The sequence below is a fragment of the Ranitomeya variabilis genome, chromosome 2 (assembly GCF_051348905.1).
Source record: "Ranitomeya variabilis isolate aRanVar5 chromosome 2, aRanVar5.hap1, whole genome shotgun sequence".
NCBI classification, from domain to species: Eukaryota; Metazoa; Chordata; class Amphibia; order Anura; family Dendrobatidae; genus Ranitomeya; species Ranitomeya variabilis.
Window position 1 is genome coordinate 111,246,599 of NC_135233.1, and position 20,001 is coordinate 111,266,599.

Consider the following 20,001-nt stretch of genomic DNA (forward strand, 5'->3'; position numbering starts at 1 on the left):
CACAAAGGATATCAGCTGAGTGTGGTCTGATTATTTTTCACAGTCCCATAGATTTACATTTCCAACAAGCAGATCAAAATCAGACATGTCTCCGATTTCTTCCACAGATGACCCAAGGAAAAAAAATCGGACATGTGAATGACCCAATAGAATGTCATAGGTATGAGTGCTCTGTGAAAACCAAGGATAGCACTCATCCGAGAAAATGTGTGTGTGCACAAGCCTGTAAAGTGTAACCCCAAAATATAGAAAAGTGAGTATTGTACAAGTGGGTACACCATAGCTGTTTTTCCTAAATACACAAAATAGAATATTTTGCTGCTAAAAAATTGCACAGACTGATCACAGTCCATGCTACAGGCTGTTATAACTAGGCGTTAGGAGACCGAGAGACCTGTTCCGCAGCCCGAGTAATAGACTATGTGGTTCTACAGTTCTGGTGATGGGAGCCGGGGAACAGGGCTCTCAGGTGGGGCTGAATTTATCGTCTTTATGCCAGTTTTCACACATAATAAAGTTGCAGATTTTTACGCAAGCGACATTTGTGCCAAAATATGCTGACTTTCTTCAAATTTGCATTGGCTTTGTCTTTTTTATAAAACTGGGCAGAGTTTAGTGGGGGCATGGCCAATTACTGATGGACATGTTTCATATATTTTTTATACCGAAAAGTGTCAAATGTATGGCAGCTCATGGAAATGGATACTAAATAGGGGTGGGTTATTGTATGGCTCCATATGAAGGGAAAATGGCATGGCATGCTCTGGTGCATGTTCAATAATGGACTGTTGTAGAATCATTGCTGCCAGGTGTGACATATGGGGCCTGATAGAACACTATGCGGCAGTACATATAAATCCGACGGGTCCAAGCTACTGGGCTTCAGTAAACCCTTTGTGCCATGAAACGTTTTCATGCCATATAGTCTCATGCCATATAGTCACATGCCGTACAGTCACATGCCTTAAGGCCCTGTCACACATAGCGAGATCGCTAGCGAGATCGCTGCTGAGTCACAAGTTTTGTGACGCAACAGCGACCTCAGTAGCGATCTCGCTATGTGTGACACGTACCAGCGATCAGGCCCCTGCTGTGAGATCGCTGGTCGTGTCGGAATGGCCTGGGCCGTTTTTTGGTCGTTGAGGTCCCGCTGACATCACTGAATCGGTGTGTGTGACACCGATCCAGCGATGTCTTCACTGGTAACCAGGGTAAACATCGGGTTACTAAGCGCAGGGCCGCGCTTAGTAACCCGATGTTTACCCTGGTTACCAGCGTAAATGTAAAAAAAAAACAAACAGTACATACTCACCATCTGATGTCCGTCAGGTCCCTTGCCGTCTGCTTCCTGCTCTGACTGAGTGCCGCCGTACAGTGAGAGCACAGCACAGCAGTGACGTCACCGCTGCGCTCTGCTCTCACTGTACGGCGGCACTCAGTCAGAGCAGGAAGCAGACGCAAGGGACCTGACGAACATCAGATGGTGAGTATGTACTGTTTGTTTTTTTTTGGTAACCAGGGTAAACATCGGGTTACTAAGCGCGGCCCTGCGCTTAGTAACCCGATGTTTACCCTGGTTACCCGGGTGCTGCAGGGGGACTTCGGCATCGTTGAAGACAGTTTCAACGATGCCGAAGTCGTTCCCCTGATCGTTGGTCGCTGGAGAGAGATGTCTGTGCTCCCCAGCGACCACACAGCGACTTACCAACGATCACGGCCAGGTCGTATCGCTGGTCGTGATCGTTGGTAAATCGCTATGTGACGGGGCCTTTACAGTTTTATGCCGCCCAGTCTCATTCTGTCCAGTCTCATTCTGTCCAGCCTCATGCCGTCCAGTCTGATGTCGTGGTCTGATGCCATACAGTCTCATGTCATACAGTCACATGCCGCACAGTGTCATGCCGTACAGTCACGTGCCGTACAGTCTCATGTGCAAGATTGCACTTACTTACGGGTTTGGGGAATACTCGCTTGGCAGCGTATTAACACACAAGACCGTATTTTCTTCCAAAAGTTCAACTGGGTTTATTACTCCATAAACCCTGCTTGTCAGTGCTGCAGGTTTTCCACTGGCAGTACCACACGGGACCTGTTTCTGGCTCTGCAGATCCCTGTCCTCACCTCGTGCTGTTCAGGGATCCAGTCCTCCTCCCAACACCCAGGTTACTCGGGATCACACAGGTGGCCTGTCCGGGTACTATTCAGGACGTCCATCCCCAGCTGGGACCATCCAATATCCAGGTCACCAGTAGCAAAGTCCCACCACGTGCTCTTCAGGGCTTAGCACACCCAACACCGAGGTATCTATCAGGACCTTGCACGTGGACCATTCAGGTCCCCTCACTCAGAGAGCATACAGGAACCTACCGGAACATGTGACCCACACCCTGGTCACATTATGTACCTGTAACCACTCCCATAGGTGAGGTATGGATCACATGGGCTGGTCACGTGATCCTGACATCATTGCAGGTTCTCAAAACACCCGCACTGCCGAATAGGAAAAAGGGGTACAGTGAGCACCCTCACCCAGTGGTGAGGTATGTGGGTAGCCAGACCCTCCCATCTCTCATAGCAACCCGGACCCAGATTCAATAAACAACATCTTAGTGCTCATGTGCACCAAAGACCAAATACTCCGGGTTGCATTGTAGGGAGCATCTCCCCATATCAAGGGAGACTTACAGCGCAGAAGACCTCCTCCTCTGCGACACATACCTCCCATTAACCACAATGCCGGACACTGTCTCACTATCACATCCATGCATACAACTGCCATGGATTCTCATGGCCTCAATACGCCTCCGTGCGCATACTGGGGAGACCATGCAGCGCCCCCTACCTGTTACAGGGGTCACTGCATCACATATGCCATACAGTCTCTTGCCGTACAGTCTCATGGTGTACAGTCTAATGCCATACAGTGTCATGGCGTACAGTCTCATGCCATACAGTCTCATGCCATACAGTGTCATGCCTACAGTCTCTTGCCGTACAGTCATATGCCATACAGTCTTATGGCTTACCGTCTCATGACGTATAGTCACATACCATACAGTCTGATACCATACAGTCTCAAGCCGTATAGTCACATGCCGTACAGTCTCATGCCGTACAGTCTTATGGCGTACCGTCTCATGATGTACAGTCTCATGTCATACAGTCTCATGTCATACAGTCTCATGTCATAGTGTCATGACGTACAGTCTCATGCCATACAGTGTCATGGCATACATTCTCTTGCCGTACAGTCTCATGTCGTATAGTCTCATGTTGTACAGTCTCATGCACACAGCTTTATGCTGACATTCTGTTTCCTTCCTGATGGGCCTGTGTGTGGAGTGCAAGTCAATGGTCCCTATGAACACTCCTTCCTGTATTGTGTGTGAGGCACCACTGTAAGCCCAGATGCAGCCTCAGGCTAGTATCCATCTTCGGGGACATTAAATTAAGACCTTTTGTTTTGCTCATTTATATTCTTAAAGAGATTGTCCCAAGATTGCAGCATGTCACTTATCCACAAGAGTGGAAATTGCGAAAACATGTCAGCACAGTGGTCTTCCATCCCTGTGAAACTGCCAGAAACACAAATGGTACAACCTGCTCCTATCATTCATATATAAGAAGTTAACAGTGAGGTGCCAGGAATAAGGGTGACAGGGCGGCGATCGTCAAACCGTCTGAGGTGGAACACTGTGGTGAATATTAGGTATTATCACCAAGAATGAGAGGATGGATGTGGGAAGGGAAGTGGTTGAGGAAATGTGAACAGTGACTACTTCTCCAGTCATATCACCTTTACATCCATTACAGAATACTGAATATTGATTGGTTGATAGAATATAGACATTTTGCCAGTTTTGTTACTTACAGGCTGCCCCTTCATCCAAAATGACTACTACATGTGTAATAACAGGCAATTTATAGTGGGGATTCTGCACCACCGTTACCAACCAGCGAGGCAAAATGCAGAGCTGCTCCAAGTGTGGCCGCGTGAACCTGGCAGATGCCTGATTCTGTGACTGGTGTAGGGCAAAGGTAATTGTTCACTTTGGTGCTAACCTGTGCCTACCACACAGAACTCTTACACCTTGGATTTTAAGGTTGCATCTCTATCCATTCAGTAATACCCGTATGTTGCCTCTCCTGTTTTGCAGACGGGTCCTTCTGTGAGTTACCTGACCTGCTCCAAGTGCAGTGCTAGCAGCCAACCATATGCCCATTTCTGCTCATCATGTGGAGTTTACCTGGAGCCCCCATCAAAACTTTCCAACCACTTGATTGGGATTGCACGACCTGCAGACCACTTAACGTGGTCCGGTGTAAGCTGGGTTTTGTGTTTCTTTATTACCACTTCTACAGTTTTAGGCTTTGTTCACATGTCCAGTAACGATCCTGTAGAACGGATCCAGCAGAAATCCGCTAGGAAAAAGTATTTAGTCCATTATTCACAAACTGATCTCTGACAGATGTTTTTTTATCATTGGAGTCCGTGGGCAACGGATCCATTATTGCGCCATCCATTGTCATCTATTTCTAACATATCCGTCAAGAAAAGGCCACATTGTGACCATACGTGTGTGGCTACCAAGTGGCAAAGACAGCGTTCTAGCTTCTGGTAAAATATATAATTTTTATTTAATCATTAAAATTCCATTGTAAAAGAAACAAAAAAAAGCAGTGAGGTAGAAGAAAAATCATCATGTTGCTTTTTTTCCTACCCCCTGCTTGTTTTGTTTCCTTTGAAATGGAATTTTAATGATTAAGTAAAAATTGATTATTTTTGTTAACTAAGGTACTTACACACTGTAGTCCCTGAAATGTACCTTACTCTCCCTGTTATGACTGCATTTGTCCCCATATCAGCTCTCCTCCAGGCATGTCATATGGTGATGGAGGTAGCAGATAGTGATGAGCAAGTATACTCGTTACTCGGGTTTCCCCGAGCATGCTCTGGTGGAGATTTAGTTTTCCTTGCCGCAGCTGCATGATTTGCGACTGCTAGACAGCCTGAATACATGTAGGGGTTGCCTGTTTGTTAGAGAATTCCCACATGTATTCAGCCTGTCTAGCAGCCGCAAATCATTCAGCGAAAACTAAATCTCCGAACATGTCAAAATACTCGGAGACCACCCAAGCATGCTCGGAGAAACCCAAGTAAAGAGTATACTCCCTCATCACTAGTAGCAGAACCTCGGACAGTATGCAGTACTATAGTATACAGCTGCATATTTATTTTAGATGTTCTCCAACTACTAATGACAAGTAAGCAGACCCTACTCTATTAGTTCCCTTTCACTCAGATTTGCACAGGACATGTACAAGTAAAAAAGTCTGGGCTTAGTATCTAACATAGAAACATATTGCTTCCGCACATAATAACTTCTAATATGAAAGCTTCATAGAAATATAGAATTGACCCATCAGTATAAAGTATTTAAAGTATAGATGTATATGTGGTCAAAAACGTTTTACGGACATAAAGGGAACAAATCGCTGATATACTAAACTATACAAACAAAGGAAACGACGATCAAAAATTCCCAAACATTATTGTATAAAGTTACAAAAAATCTTTATTAATCACTGGGGGTACATGGAAGCAAGGGAAGGAACCGCCAAAAACATGCATTGCAAGATATGGGCGCACAAGCTAACAGGGTATATAGAGTGTTGAAGTATCAATAAACCCTAATAGTATTGCACATTCCCAATAGGCCTAGTAGCAGATAAACAGAAGCTTGTATTGCATGCATGCAAGAAATATCCATAGTACATTAGCAAGTGCATACCTGATCAGGGTCTGTGTTGCAGTGCACCCTCCCCATAATAACTTCTGCTGATAAGTGTGTATGTGCTCTATACCTTCCATGTCACTTCTAGAGCCGGTGTATATCTTTCCTACCTGAAGGATGTCCGCATCAGCATTGCATTCTTTGTAGGAAAATCAGTCTCAGATTCTGTCATTTTTTATGGGAAAAATATCACTATGTTTACCTTAAAATTATAGATATCATGGCGGAACTGTAGAATTGCCATTATATGTGAATGGAGTTATTTGGGCGTGATTGGGTAAATGGAGGGCACCACAAAAGACAGAGGGTTCACTGTGCGCTTGTAACTGAGCATGAAAAGAGAAGAAGAAGAAAGATCATGCCCACATAAGTAGGAACACCTCCGTGTAAATAATGATGTAAAAAATAATTTTTATTTAGTTGGCAAAAACCTCACAAGACGCACACATGTGCACACAAAAAACGCAACACAACAAAGCTTAAAAACACTTAAAAAATGCAAGCACAATGCATATATATATATATATATATATATATATATATATATATATATATATATATATATATCTATCACATCCCAAGGTGAGGAAAGTGACGGCCCACAAAACAAATGCTTCCCACAATAAAATAGCTATAATAAGATGACTACAATAGCCTGACTATACAGATGGGAATGAAGAGAAAATCAATATTGCAATACCATACATCCCCCTAATAAGGTGCATAACAAATGTGCAGGCAATAGCAAAATTGTCAAGGCTTTAAACCCATGGCAAAGGGAATGTACCCTAAATAAGGAAGTGTGTCAATAATAAAGGAGACAATTTTGAAGTTAGAAAAAATGAACAACCATATATATGTATATAAATGTCTCACTAATGGTACACATGGGACCTGCGGAGGGGGAAGGGAGAGGAAGGGAAACTAAGCAATGTAAAGACCCATAACCTCAATCCCATAAGCAAAAAACCCCATCATACCCGCGGTCCAGAGCCATGTGAAAAAGAATTGTGGTAAAATGGGGAAGCACAGTGTGGGATAGGCTCCCACGCGTATCGCCGCCAAAGTAGCGGCTTCCTCAGGGAAAGAAAGTATCGAGTTATTTGGGCCCCGCTGGTCGCTCATCATTGTGCCCATTATAAACGGTAGTGTCAATGCAGAGTTTTTTGGTGCCCATACATCTTAGACACCTATCTCTTCCAACTTGTCCACACACATGACCATTTGGCTCGGCTCCCCTAGAAAACAAAATGTTCAGCTGCATGAATACAAACCTCCCAAACCTTTGCCCCCCTAATGTAATCTGTCATGGGAAAATTGAGAGATCCCATACATTTACATTTCAGTCAATCTCACTAAAATTGAACGCTTTGGCCTATTTACTACTTTATTCTGAGCTGTATGTGGGCCTATAGGGGACTTCTTGCAAATTCTTAATGCTGCCATAAACATTAGACTAATGTCAGCTGAACCCGCCAAAATTGATGGGTTCGGCCAACGGCCTAATGTGTACGGTGGCGCCGGCCAAATGATAGTTGTGAGAGATGTTATTCACTGATGTCCGATTACGGACTGCCGATCACATTGTTCTCCCTAAGATAAGCCGACAGCTAAGTGCTCCTGTGTATGGAAGTGTTGCCTAAAATTGCTGTTGGCCAAATGATTGGCCGAAACATTGTTTGGCCAACAGCCATCTAATGTGTTTGACGAGCCTTAGGGCTGACGTCCGTGCATGTCGGTCTGAGATTGGACTGTTAGTGAACGGATTGGCCTCAGGTCTCATGACCCAAGCATGACGTGTATTTCTATGAGACTGTCCCACTCAGGTCGGGAGAGCCGCTGCCAGTCTGCGCAATAGCGACACAGTCTCAGACCGATTTGCACAGATGTCTGCATGAGCCTTTAGTCTTATGGTTATTGTTGTTATCATTCGTTTTAGGATTTAGATGGTCGTGCTTCCTGGCAACCTTAATCAGTCTTATTGCCAAACCCAAGGCTAGTTGTAGACGCAATGGACAAAGGGACCCAAACAGTTGGATTGTTTTACCCATCTAGCAAGTTGATGGAAAAAAAGGAGCTAGAATTATTGTCCGAGAAAGATCAGAAAGAGAAGATGAGTGATCGCAAGCCTCTGGTCACAGCAATCAGCCCCGGCAGAGGTGAGCGTTTCAATTCTTTTGAAGCGGCGCTGGTGTAAAGAACACATGAGCCCAAGAGCAAAATGAAAATGTATATATTTAGGGACTGTAAAGCAATTTCATACATTTATATTATTTCAGTTCTACAGCTGTTTTGAAACTAAAGTTTCTGTGGTCATATACAGACTATAATGATTGTGTTACAACTCACACGGGAAAAATAGGTAAAGCACTAGATACTACAATTGACCCAGCCGGTTTCTGTACAGATTAGAGATTTTGACCCCGCAGTCCCTAGTGGGTTCTACGTGGGCTGGAATAGCTCTAACAAACTAAAAGATGGCAGCTTGCACCTATGCTGCCTGAAAGGCCGTTGAGCCTTTCACGTTCCTCGTAAAGAAACGGAGGGCAGAGCAGAGAGCAAATTACCTACAGAAGGGGAAGTGTTAATACATCAGATATTGTCTATATGTAGAGAGGCTGGCACTTCACAACATACTATCAACTAGAAACTCGGACTTACATAAATATAGCCGATGAAGAGAACCAGAAAATGAAATATAAAATCATTTTTTATTTAACACATTTAAAATAATGCATAGGGGAATTTATATTAAAGCAGAGTGCCCAGAATGGGGAAGTGCTTATCATCTATGGTATACACAGATGAAAGGTTGGCCTATGCTAATATTACAAATACCCAACACAAAATTGTATCAGACTGCCTGCCCTTGTATGGGTCTAGATCAAGGTAAGTTGAACTAATAGACTCTGTATGAAGGATTAGTTCAAAGTGTGCTGACATAGAAAGAGATCCCTAGCTGGTCTTTCGCTGACTGTCACTAACAACGGCAGTATGGCTGGACATCCAAATAAGAATATCATCAGCAGAAAATACCAGTAGAGGGAAAGAATATAAAGTCTCACCCGAAAGGTGATAAGGCAGACAAATGAATAAATGATAACACCTGTTAACCTAAAAAGAGTAAAGCATGGATAACAGACAATAAACACGCAGAGAAAAGTTGTAAAAGTTGTAACTACCGTGGTTCAGTAGATAGGAAGCTAACCACAAAGCACAGGCTCAAGGGTTTGAACCCAAACGCATGACACTGACTTCTAGCTAACAAGTGGAGTAAGTTTTTATGTTATGGATTAAAATATATTAATTCCGCTGCTCTGTGAAGCCACCATCTGTAGATCAGACTAGTCATGATCTGTAACCTAACAGTTTGGGAGCAGCAGCCTGGTAGTCTGAGAAGTTACAGTTTTGACCTTTGCTCGATAAAATACATAATCGAGTTACATCTATATCATTCATTAAAACTCAGTCCAAGCCTACCCTTATGTAGCCAGATAGGAAACAGGAGTTGCATCTTAATAACGCGTGCATCTTTGCAGGCTTTTGGAGGCAGCAGTTGGATCATATCAGTGCTCACCTGCGCTGCTACACTCAGAGCGATTCTGAGTTCAAAGTTCTGATCGGAAAACCTTGGATGGGAAGAGTAAGTAAAAGAATATTATACAGGCAAATCAGTCAGTCACCTAGTAACGTTGTAAATTACAGGTACGAAAAAATCTGTGCCCTGTGATTGGCTGCAGCGGTCAATTGATTGTGAGCAACGTGTCATCTTAAAACATCTTATGCACTGGTGCTCAAGTCATTAGGCTGCTGAAGCCAGTCCCAGGGAACTTCACGCTATGACAGATCACTTATCTCCATATAATCAGTTTGACAGCTCTTTGGTCTTCACCATAGTGGAGTTTGGAGTGTAACTGTGGATGTGGACAGGTGTCTTTTATACTGATAACAAGTTCAAACAGGTGCCATTACTACAGGTAATGAGTGAAGGACAGAGGAGCCTCTTAAAGAAGAAGTTACAGGTCTGTGAGAGCCAGAAATCTTGCATGTTTTTAGGTGACCAAATAAGTATTTTTCACCATAGTTTGCAAAATAAATCTTGCCAAATCAGACAAGGTGATTTTCTGGATTTATTTTTTGTCATTTTGACTCTCATAGTTGTGGTCTACCTATGATGTCAATTACAGGCCTCTCTCATCTTTTTAAGTGGGAGAACTTGCACAATTGGTGGCTGACTAAATACTTTTTTTCCCCACTGTATGTCCATCTGATCCCGGCCTAAGGGAGTGTAGTAAATGCCTGCATCCATGAGATCACTGAGTAGGGTTTAAAGACACAGATTTTTGATCAGTTCTACGGATGATGAAGTTGGTTTGAGGTGGCCATTTATACCCACAGATATTTTCTTAAGATAGAAGCAATTCTCATCCTCATTAGTTATGATCAACCCCCAAATTATAAAGGAATCTTTCAGTAGGATTAACCCTTTAAATCCATCTATATGGGCATGTAGGTCATAAAACTTGAATAAAATGATACCTTGATACCTGCAATCTGATGTTTCTTTCCAGAGAAATCTACATTTTTCTTAATATGTAAATGAGCTGTTAAGATCTATGGGCCGGACAAAGCTCTCCTGAGAATCTGCCTCCAGAGATTATGTGTCACGCTGGGTGAAGGATAAGCAAGTGTACAACACAGGCACGTATGAGCTAACACCAGCTCCATGCTGCAGCAAGTGAATGTATTTAACGGGCTCTGGCGATGAGCCCGCACCTTTTCCGGCACATGACAGCTGATCTTATCAGCTGACATGTGCCCGGAACAGCCGAAAGTGGAATCGCGATTCACCGGCGGCTGTTAACAAGTTAAATGCCGCTGTCAAACTCTGACAGCGGCATTTAACATGCACGTGCAGGAAGCACGTCATTACCCCCTCCCATCGGCGCCCATGTCACATGATCGCGGGTTGCCGATGGGTTGGCAATGACAACCCTGGGTCAGCAGGAGACCCCTGTGGTTGTCATAGCCGGATAGCTATGAGCTCCACCCAGTGGTTGGCATAGCAAGTGAGGTATTCTGCTACATGCAGGCAATATGATCATCGCCTGCATGTAGCAGAGCCAATCAGGTTATGGCAGCTTCTAGTCTCCCATAGAGACTATTGAAGCATGCTAAAAGTAAAAAGAAATGTTTTCAAAAATATTTAATAAATAAAATATATATAAAAGTTCAAATCACCCCCCTTTCGCCCCATTCAAAATAAAGCAATTCCAAAAAATAAAAAATACACATATCTGGTGTCGCCCGGTTCAGAATTGCCCAATCAATATAAAAAAAGAATCCAATCGGTAAACGGCATAGCGAGAAGAAAAATCAATACACCATAATTACTTTTTTTTGGTTGCAGCAATATTGCAATAACAGGCAATCAAAAGATTGTATACACACCAAAATGGTATCAATAAAAACATCAGATCGGCGCGCAAAAAATAAGCCCTTGCCCAGCCCCATATCCCGAAAAGTGAAGGTGCTACGGGTCTATGAACTCATAATGACCTGGAGAATCATAATGGCAGGTCAGTTTTAGCATTTAGTGAACATGGTAAAAAAAAATAAAAAAAACAATAGTGGAATTGCACTTTGCTTGCAATTTCACCGCATTTGGAATTTATTTCCCGTTTTCCTGTACATGATATGGTAAAATCAATAGTGCCACTTAAAAGTGCAACTCGTCCCACAAACATAAGCCGTGACATGGCCATATAGATGGAAAAATAAAAAAGTTATGGCTGTGGGAATAATAAGAAAAAGTTTTGAGATTTTTTTCACCTGAATTTGGACGTCGTCTTTTTGATTTGTTGATTTTTTTTTTACCAAGTGGGCTGCTTGAGCCTTCTCTGACGATGCGTCTACATTTGGGCTTAGGTGTCCTACACAAGTATCTATATTAGGGTATGTGTCCACGGTCAGTGGGGCCGCAGCGTCAAACACGCAGCGTCCAGATGCTCCAGCATAGTGGAGGGGATTTTTTAAAATCCCGTGTCCACTATGCGTGGAAACACGCACGCGGCGGCCCTGCGACTCCGGACATGCTGCGCGTCTTTTCAGATCGCAGCATGTCCGTGTTCCTTGCAGCGACACTGCGTCGCCGCAAGGAATATCACAGGGCCCTATGTGAGGAGTGCGATGATCCCGGATGTGTACAGTTAACACATCCGGCATCATCGCGTCCCAGAAGGGGGCGGGGCTTAGCCGCTCCGACGATACCGCCGGCCATCCTGAACGTGGACACGCAGCCTTAGAGTGCTGAGAGCAATCTTTACTTATATGTAACGACTGACCATCTGATCTGTATGTCTCACACTGGTAACTCCTCCTTTCATGTATAATAATCTCTGGAGGCAGAGTCTCAGGAGATCAGTGTCCGGCCCATAGATCTTAACAGCTCATTTACATATTAAGAAAAATGTGGATTTCTCTGGAATAAGACATCGGATCGCAGATATCAAGGTGTCATTTTATTCAATTTTCTATGACCTGTGTGCCCACATAGACAGCTTAGGAGGGGTGATCCTACTGAGGATGTTTTCTATGTATGGCTGGCATTAAAGTTAGAATGCATTGTTGCCATATGTATATGTTCTGCTACATTGTGGATTACATTTATTACATCAGTTGGCTGCTTACCTTCTGTATGTTTCTATATAGTTTTGCTACAAATACTTACAGAAAAAAATGTTACGGTAATATCCCAAAGAATGTTGTAACTGGGAACCCAAAGAAGCTCTCTAGCAATCATTTCTTGAACAATTTGATGGAGGGTCGAGATGACCATGATGAAATCCAGTCTAGCGTGGGTAAGTCTCATAATACAGTATGTCCTTATTTTTGCCTTGACCATATACAGCTCTGGCAAAAATTAAGAGACCACCACATCAAAACCCTGTCATGGGCAGCCCAATCTCCAGACCTGAACCCCATTGAAAACCTCTGGAATGTAATCAAGAGGATGATGGATAGTCACAAGCCATCAAACAAAGAAGAACTGCTTACATTTTTGTGCCAGTAGCAGTGTGAAAGACTGGTGGAAAGCATGCCAAGATGCATGACAGCTGTGATTAAAAATCATGGTTATTCAACAAAATATTGATTCCTGAACTCTTTCTGAGTTCAAACATTAGTATTGTTGTTTCTAAACGATTATGATCTTGTTTTCTTTGCATTATTTGAGGTCTGAAAGCACTGGGGGGTTTTAATTTTGACCATTTCTTCTTTTCAGAAAAAAATACAAAACTTATTGCTTGGAAATTCAGAGACATGTTGTCAGAAGTTTATAGAATAAAAGAACAATTTACATTTTACTCAAAAATATACCTATAAAGAGAAAAATCAGACAAACTGAACATTTTGCAGTGGTCTCTTAGTTTTTGCCAGACCTGTATCCTGTACTGACTCGACCATGCTTCATCCTTGAAGAACACTGGGGCTGTGGCTTTAACCTTCCAAGTAAATGTTGTGACAGCTCCATACCGTACTGATCATCATTTATTTAGGCTACTTTCACACTAGCGTCGTGCACTGCGTCGCTATGCGTCGTTTTGTTGAAAAAATGCATCCTGCAAAAGTGCTTGCAGGATGCGTTTTTTCTCCATTGACTTGCATTAGCGACGCAGTGCGACGCATTGCCACACGTCGCAACCGTCGTGTTGCGTCGGACCGTCGCCACCAAAAAACGTTGCATGTAACGTTTTTTAGTGCGTCGTGTCCGCCATTTCCGACCGCGCATGCGCGGCCGGAACTCCGCCCCCTCCTCCCTGCACCTCACAATGGGGCAGCGGCTGCGTTGAAAAACAGCATCCGCTGCCCCCGTTGTGCGCCGCAACGTCGCATTGCGACGTGCAGTGCACGACGCTAATGTGAAAGAGGCCTTATTTGCTGGTTTGCTTCTTTTAGGTTTCAACCATTTTCATTTTTAAAGAGGATATCCGAGAGTTTAGAAAAAAAAGGCATGTGGCTGAATCTCTGGCAGGCCCGATCAATGACAGTTATGAGGTTCAGCAGGCTTCTGTTAGCAACTACATGCCTTTTTTTAAGTCCTGGATATGCCCTTTAAGGAGGTGATTACATTCCCTTACACAGCACATAACACAGTATGTGAGAAGCTTAGCAGCCCTCATGGTGCCGGGAGCTGCCCCATCTTTGTGTGCTACAAGTTGGTAATTGATGGGACAACAGACACTGCAGAATACAATGGGTACGGGCAAATCAAAGAAAGCGTGTAACAATGTGTTTATTGACTCGGGAGCTCGCGCCTTTCACATGACATTATTTCTCTAGCAGCACAAATATTGACTTGGCATGGTGCAGGATAAGACTGTTCACAGAAGCCACATAGTGGAATACGTTACATATAGGATGATAAATCCCAGAATTAGGAATACCCAAAGGCTTATGTAGCGCCCCCACTGCCGCAGGGCCGAGGGGTACCCGGTACCGGGCCTCTGAGTCTCTGCTCTGGGGTTGTCACGGTGGCTAGACCCGGTCCGTGACCCTGCTGAGGGGCGTACAGTAATAGATGTGGATAGTGGTGGTGGTGCGGTGCAGTAAATAACGAGGACACCAGGTTGCAGTCTCTTTACCTCTTTACTGAAGGTGTCTGGGTCCTCAGTCCGGAATACGGTTCACCAGGCTGCGCAAGTCCGGCCGGTCCGATGGCACCTCCAGAGTTCTCCTTGCAGGTGGAAATCTGTGCCTTCCTGCTAGCGCTATGTGTTGTGGTCCTCCCCTGCTGAGCTTACGGGATAGTCCCCACAACTGTTGTGTCTGTTTCTCGTGTTCCCTCACAACTCGATTAGATGATCTTCTGCTAATCTTCCGTCCCTCCCAGGTGTTATGGTTGGGACGCACCCGTATGACGGGTAGGCTCGGAGCTCTTCCGGGACCCTAGAGTCGCCCCTCTCCAAAGGTTGTCCCCTATGTCTGCGTAGGTGATTTAGGTGAGACAGCCCGCCTGTGACTGACTGTCCTGCCGTTGGTTTGAAGTATGGCTTAGAGCTCTGTACCTCCTCGGTGTTCCGGCCGCCGGTTGTTTACGCCTCAGTAGGATGTTGCCTCGATCTTACAGCACGACTCCTACTGGTATTCTCCTTCTTGCTTTGATCTCGTTTCTCACAGCACAATAAATCTCGCTTCTTGTCCTTTCTTAGGGCACCGCCGCTATGAAGTGCAGGCGCGGTCCCGTAGCTTTCTCTGTTTGCCAGGCCTCTGTCAGGATCCCACCCCTGACAGGGACCCTACCGAATCTTCCCCTACAACACCCTCTGCCACAAGGTGTTGCCTGGTTCCAACCCAGTCAGCGTTCTCTCTAACTTCCTGCCTGACCCCCAGTTTTACCAGTATGTGAGGAGTGGCCTAATGAATAGTACCCTTAGCTCCCCCTGGAGGCCCGACTGTGAAATGTATTGGTGTATGTGATACCTGGTCAGATGAACTCCTTCAGTGCCATCAGACGTACCATAGCCCCCCTTAGCGGCGGAGCCACAGTACTGCAACGACCAGGACTATGGGGCGCTGCACTCCCCCTCGGTTAAATCCAGTACTCCTGGACTGGGAAGAAAACAACAATACATGTCAGCAAAAAGACATACAATTTTTGTGAGTGCAATAACAATAAGCATATTTGAACAGAGCTTCCCTTTATGGGAGGTGAGGACACTTAAACGTTACAAACATGGTTAAATACTTTTAAATAACTTACTATAAATAACTTTTCTTACCCAACCGGGTATTCTACTAAGTGCAAAATTTTTAAACATTAATTTAACATTGCCTTTAAGGATGTACACTCTGAATCCACTAAAGACCTTCTTATAACACATTATAAGGCTTAAGCAACTTTTATGCATTCTCCTTCTTTAAATCTGCAGGACCGCCTGTCCTAACCGCTCCAGACCTACTGCCTCTACTTTCTGTTACAGGACCGCTCCTTTCCGCCCGAGCCTACTGTCCTTCCACTACTATACACAGTATAGAACATATCATTTTTCTTTCAGTTTAGGATCACTGAGCCATCTCTGTATGGCTCCTAGGAGGACTCACTAACTAACCCCGTACGGGTTCACTTCCTGTCCTCATTCCTCTATTAACATTATTGAACATTTCTTACAATCAACTAGTTGGTTACATTTAACTTTCACATATCAACATCATCAATACTTTCTTTTCAAGACATTATTGCCATTCAACCATCTTAAGGCAACACTGTACATAAGTGCAAGATGTGAACATCCCCTTTAAGAGGGAACCAAGTCTCTATGAGGTAGTGCAACTTTTCAAGCTGCCAGTCCGTATGCAGCAAGGACTCCAGTGCAGGTTCCAAGAACCGTATCTTCGCAAAGAGTCCGTCTTTTATGTAAAACCAGTAGAGAGCACCTTTAAGAAGGTGCAAACTATATACAAGATGTTTGTATCATGCATTGTTCATGATTCAGCAGTTCTTTGATAACTTGTGCAAATGTAGAAAACAAACAAAAACAAGAAACAATAGGGATCCCGGGTCAACAAAGGGATCCCTTTAAGAGTTAACGCTGGACGGGTTTAGCAGCAACGTAGCAAGGAAAAACAATGAACTATTTACAGTCTTTAAAGCATTTTTGCAGTGTATAAGTTACTTGAACCACTCAGGAGGTAGCACCGGCGGAGGCAACCCCCTAGGGTATTGCGCACCGCCTGGTACTGCATAAGGGGACGTGTTGTCCCATCTGGGGGTCTGCGTACCCACTGTCTTCAGTTCTGGAGCAGCACGGGCACCACCCACCGGAAGAGGTGCCTCCTTGGCCACGAGGGTGGTGGAGGTGACAATGCTGCATGTCGTGGTCTTGACCATAGTGCACGTGGGGGTGACCTCGGTGGTCCTGGTAATGACCATGGGCTGACCACAAGGGGGCACCTTGGCTACAGGGGTTAGCTTCACTGGCACCTTAATCGGGGGTTTCACAGGGGTCTGCCTCTTGCGGACATTCAGGGCAAACCACCCCTTTTCCCCGAAGTGCCTGGTGTACGAGACTTCATCCCCCGGGTAGAGATCCCGGTCTGGGTTGCCCTCTCTGAGATGCGACTCAACATCCCTTCGGTTTACAAACACCTCCGCATACAGACCCGGCTCTTTAATGAAGCCCCAGCCTCCGCGGAGCTTGAAGGTGGTGATGATGCCCTGCCTGCGCGGGGCCTGGTGAGCGGTGGGGTCCTTGCGGGCCCGGTCCTTGACCGCCAGGTCTTTCTGATGGTAGGCCTCCAGCCCGGCCTGGTACTCTTTTTCCTTCTCCTTCCACTGCTGTTCCAGCTGGGCCTGGTATTCCTCCCAGCTCAGGGCCTGCACCATCTCCCCTTCCCGTGTCTTCACCCCGGGGAACCCCATGAGTTCGGATCCTGGGTTCACCCAGCGGCATACCGTGCGCTCCGCACGTGTCTCACACAACAGGGTGGTTGGCGCGATCGGGGCCTTCAGGCGGTGTTCCATGCCCGTTGCCTCCTCCCATGGTAACAGGCGTTGGAGTCTACGGGTCCCAGGGAGAGGGGGTGCCGCAACGGGGCCTATTAACAAGTCCTCCGCCGGCGGGACAGGGTCGACGGACTCACCAGCCAATGCAGGTTCCTCCTCCGCGGCGGGTTCCGCTGGCGGTGTCGGCGAGGGCCTTAGCAGCAACTCCGGTAGTGGTACAGGGTCCGATGTCAAAAGACTTCCTTCCAGCGCTACCTGGTGTGGAGCCTGGGCCTTCGCGTTCAGCTGAAGGAGCTGGTGGATCAACTCTCCCATCTCAGCCTGCAAAAGATCAGCGTTGTCCGTGGAGAATTGGCTGCGGTACTCGTCCGGGTAGTTGGGGGAGACTTCTGCTTCCACCGCACATTCGGGTTCTGAGCTGCTGGCCATGGCGTCCTCCACGTGAGTCGCTTCCTGATCCTTTTCCCGCTCTCTCTTCCGTGGGCGGTTTCGTTTCCGTTGTCTCCGCCCTCCATTGAGAATCAGGAGGCGGATCTCGGCTGCTGACGGACACGTCCTCATGGTGCAGAAATATTTAGACTGGGCGGCCATCATCGTTCGCGCGCTCCAGCTTGCCTACGCCCACTCCACGCCCTTCTTCTTCTACTGCGCTCTCCTCAGCGCTGTAATGGCGGCGGATTTTGGCGGCAAGTGGCACAGCACAGTCTTTGCAATAAGTCACAGTCCAAGTACAATAAATCACAGTTCTAAGGCACACATGACCCGATTCTTCAGGCTTAAGTAGATCCTGTTCGTGACGCCAAGTTGTAGCGCCCCCACTGCCGCAGGGCCGAGGGGTACCCGGTACCGGGCCTCTGAGTCTCTGCTCTAGGGTTGTCACGGTGGCTAGACCCGGTCCGTGACCCTGCTGAGGGGCGTACAGTAATAGATGTGGATAGTGGTGGTGGTGCGGTGCAGTAAATAACGAGGACACCAGGTTGCAGTCTCTTTACCTCTTTACTGAAGGTCTCTGGGTCCTCAGTCCGGAATACGGTTCACCAGGCTGCGCAAGTCCGGCCGGTCCAATGGCACCTCCAGAGTTCTCTTTGCAGGTGGAAATCTGTGCCTTCCTGCTAGCGCTATGTGTTGTGGTCCTCCCCTGCTGAGCTTACGGGATAGTCCCCACAACTGTTGTGTCTGTTTCTCGTGTTCCCTCACAACTCGATTAGATGATCTTCTGCTAATCTTCCGTCCCTCCCAGGTGTTATGGTTGGGACGCACCCGTATGACGGGTAGGCTCGGAGCTCTTCTGGGACCCTAGAGTCGCCCGTCTCCAAAGGTTGCCCCCTATGTCTGCATAGGTGATTTAGGTGAGACAGCCCGCCTGTGACTGACTGTCCTGCCGTTGGTTTGAAGTATGGCTTAGAGCAGGGGTCAGGAACCTTTTTGGCTAAGAGAGCCGTAAACGCCACATATTTTGAAATATAATTCCGCGAGAGCCGTACAATATGTTTAAAGGGCCATTGACAGATCAATCGCTCCAATGTTCACTTAGTACAGCAAGGAATGCTCCTCCCTGCTGTATAAAGCCACAACTGGACTGAAACAATGGTAATTAGCAGTAAAAAAATTAAATAAATAACTTACATTGTGAGCTTGCGATGCATGACATCAGTCCAGCAGTCTGGCTTCTTCTTTTTCCTGCGCATGACTGGAAGCTGGCATTCTTCCCACCTGATGTTGAGAGAATGCCAGCTTTGAGGCATTCGCAGAAGAAAGAAGCTGGAATGTTGGACATGTCACACAACGCATTGTCAGTTATGTCAATTATCTATTTTATTATTTTACAGCGAATTATTGTTTAGGTCCAGCGGTGGCTTAGTGCAGCAGAGAGGAACACTCCTTTGTGTACTAAGTGACCGCTGGAGCAATTGTATCTGTCAGTGGCCCTTTTAAAAGTGTTGGTCTTACAGAAAATGAACAAAAAAGAGAGGCTCAGACCCATAGGGAACTAAAGCATTTACTACTTAAAGTGGTACATACAAGCAGGCACACCCAGCGTAAGTTCTGGCGTCGGCACATTGGAGCGGAGCTGTGCAGCTCCATGTGTTCCTATGCGGCCGCACACTCCGCTCTGGAGTGCCGACGCCAGAACTTGGTTCCCACATGCGAGACACGGACGTGTTTCTCGCATGTGGAAACAAGCCCTAAGTGCCATTATACACAGGAGATCTGTACTTAGTATGCAGCGTCTGTGTATAGGTAATACAGTGATCACCGGTGACATACACAGGACCTCAGTATATAGTATACAGTGTATAGGTAACACACTGACTCACCAGTGACGTCTCTAAGTGAAGTCCTTCATCTTTCATCCCGCACAGACCGCCATCACTTCATCCAGCCAGGACTCGTCTCTGCAGGAAATAACACAGTTATCACGAGTTCCACTTGCAGAACACATTACTTAATTTTCCCAACTTCTACATTACACCACATGAAGAAGGCGACATAGTGTCAATCTACACAGTAATAGGACCGCCCCGCCATTTAAAACAGTATACTCAAAAAATAAAATAAATACATCCCTGCAGTAATAATATCCCTTAATTAGCCCCTGTGGTAATAATATTCGCCATCCTGGCCCCCGTGTGTCTCATTCCTGGCTCCAGCCATATGTTCTCCCATCCTGCCCTCATGAGTATCCATCCTGCCCCATATGAT

At 45.8% G+C, this 20,001-nt stretch overlaps 1 pseudogene across 1 annotated transcript; it reads left to right on the plus strand.

Moving 5' to 3' along the window:
- Nucleotides 1-3,542: 3,542 nt before the first annotated feature.
- LOC143803668 (double zinc ribbon and ankyrin repeat-containing protein 1-like) lies at nt 3,543-9,752 on the plus strand (annotated as a pseudogene). Its single transcript, XR_013220953.1, has 5 exons — nt 3,543-3,593; nt 3,917-4,038; nt 4,158-4,322; nt 7,735-7,954; nt 9,335-9,752. The product of XR_013220953.1 is annotated as a double zinc ribbon and ankyrin repeat-containing protein 1-like (transcript).
- The last annotated feature ends 10,249 nt before the right edge of the window (nt 9,753-20,001 follow it).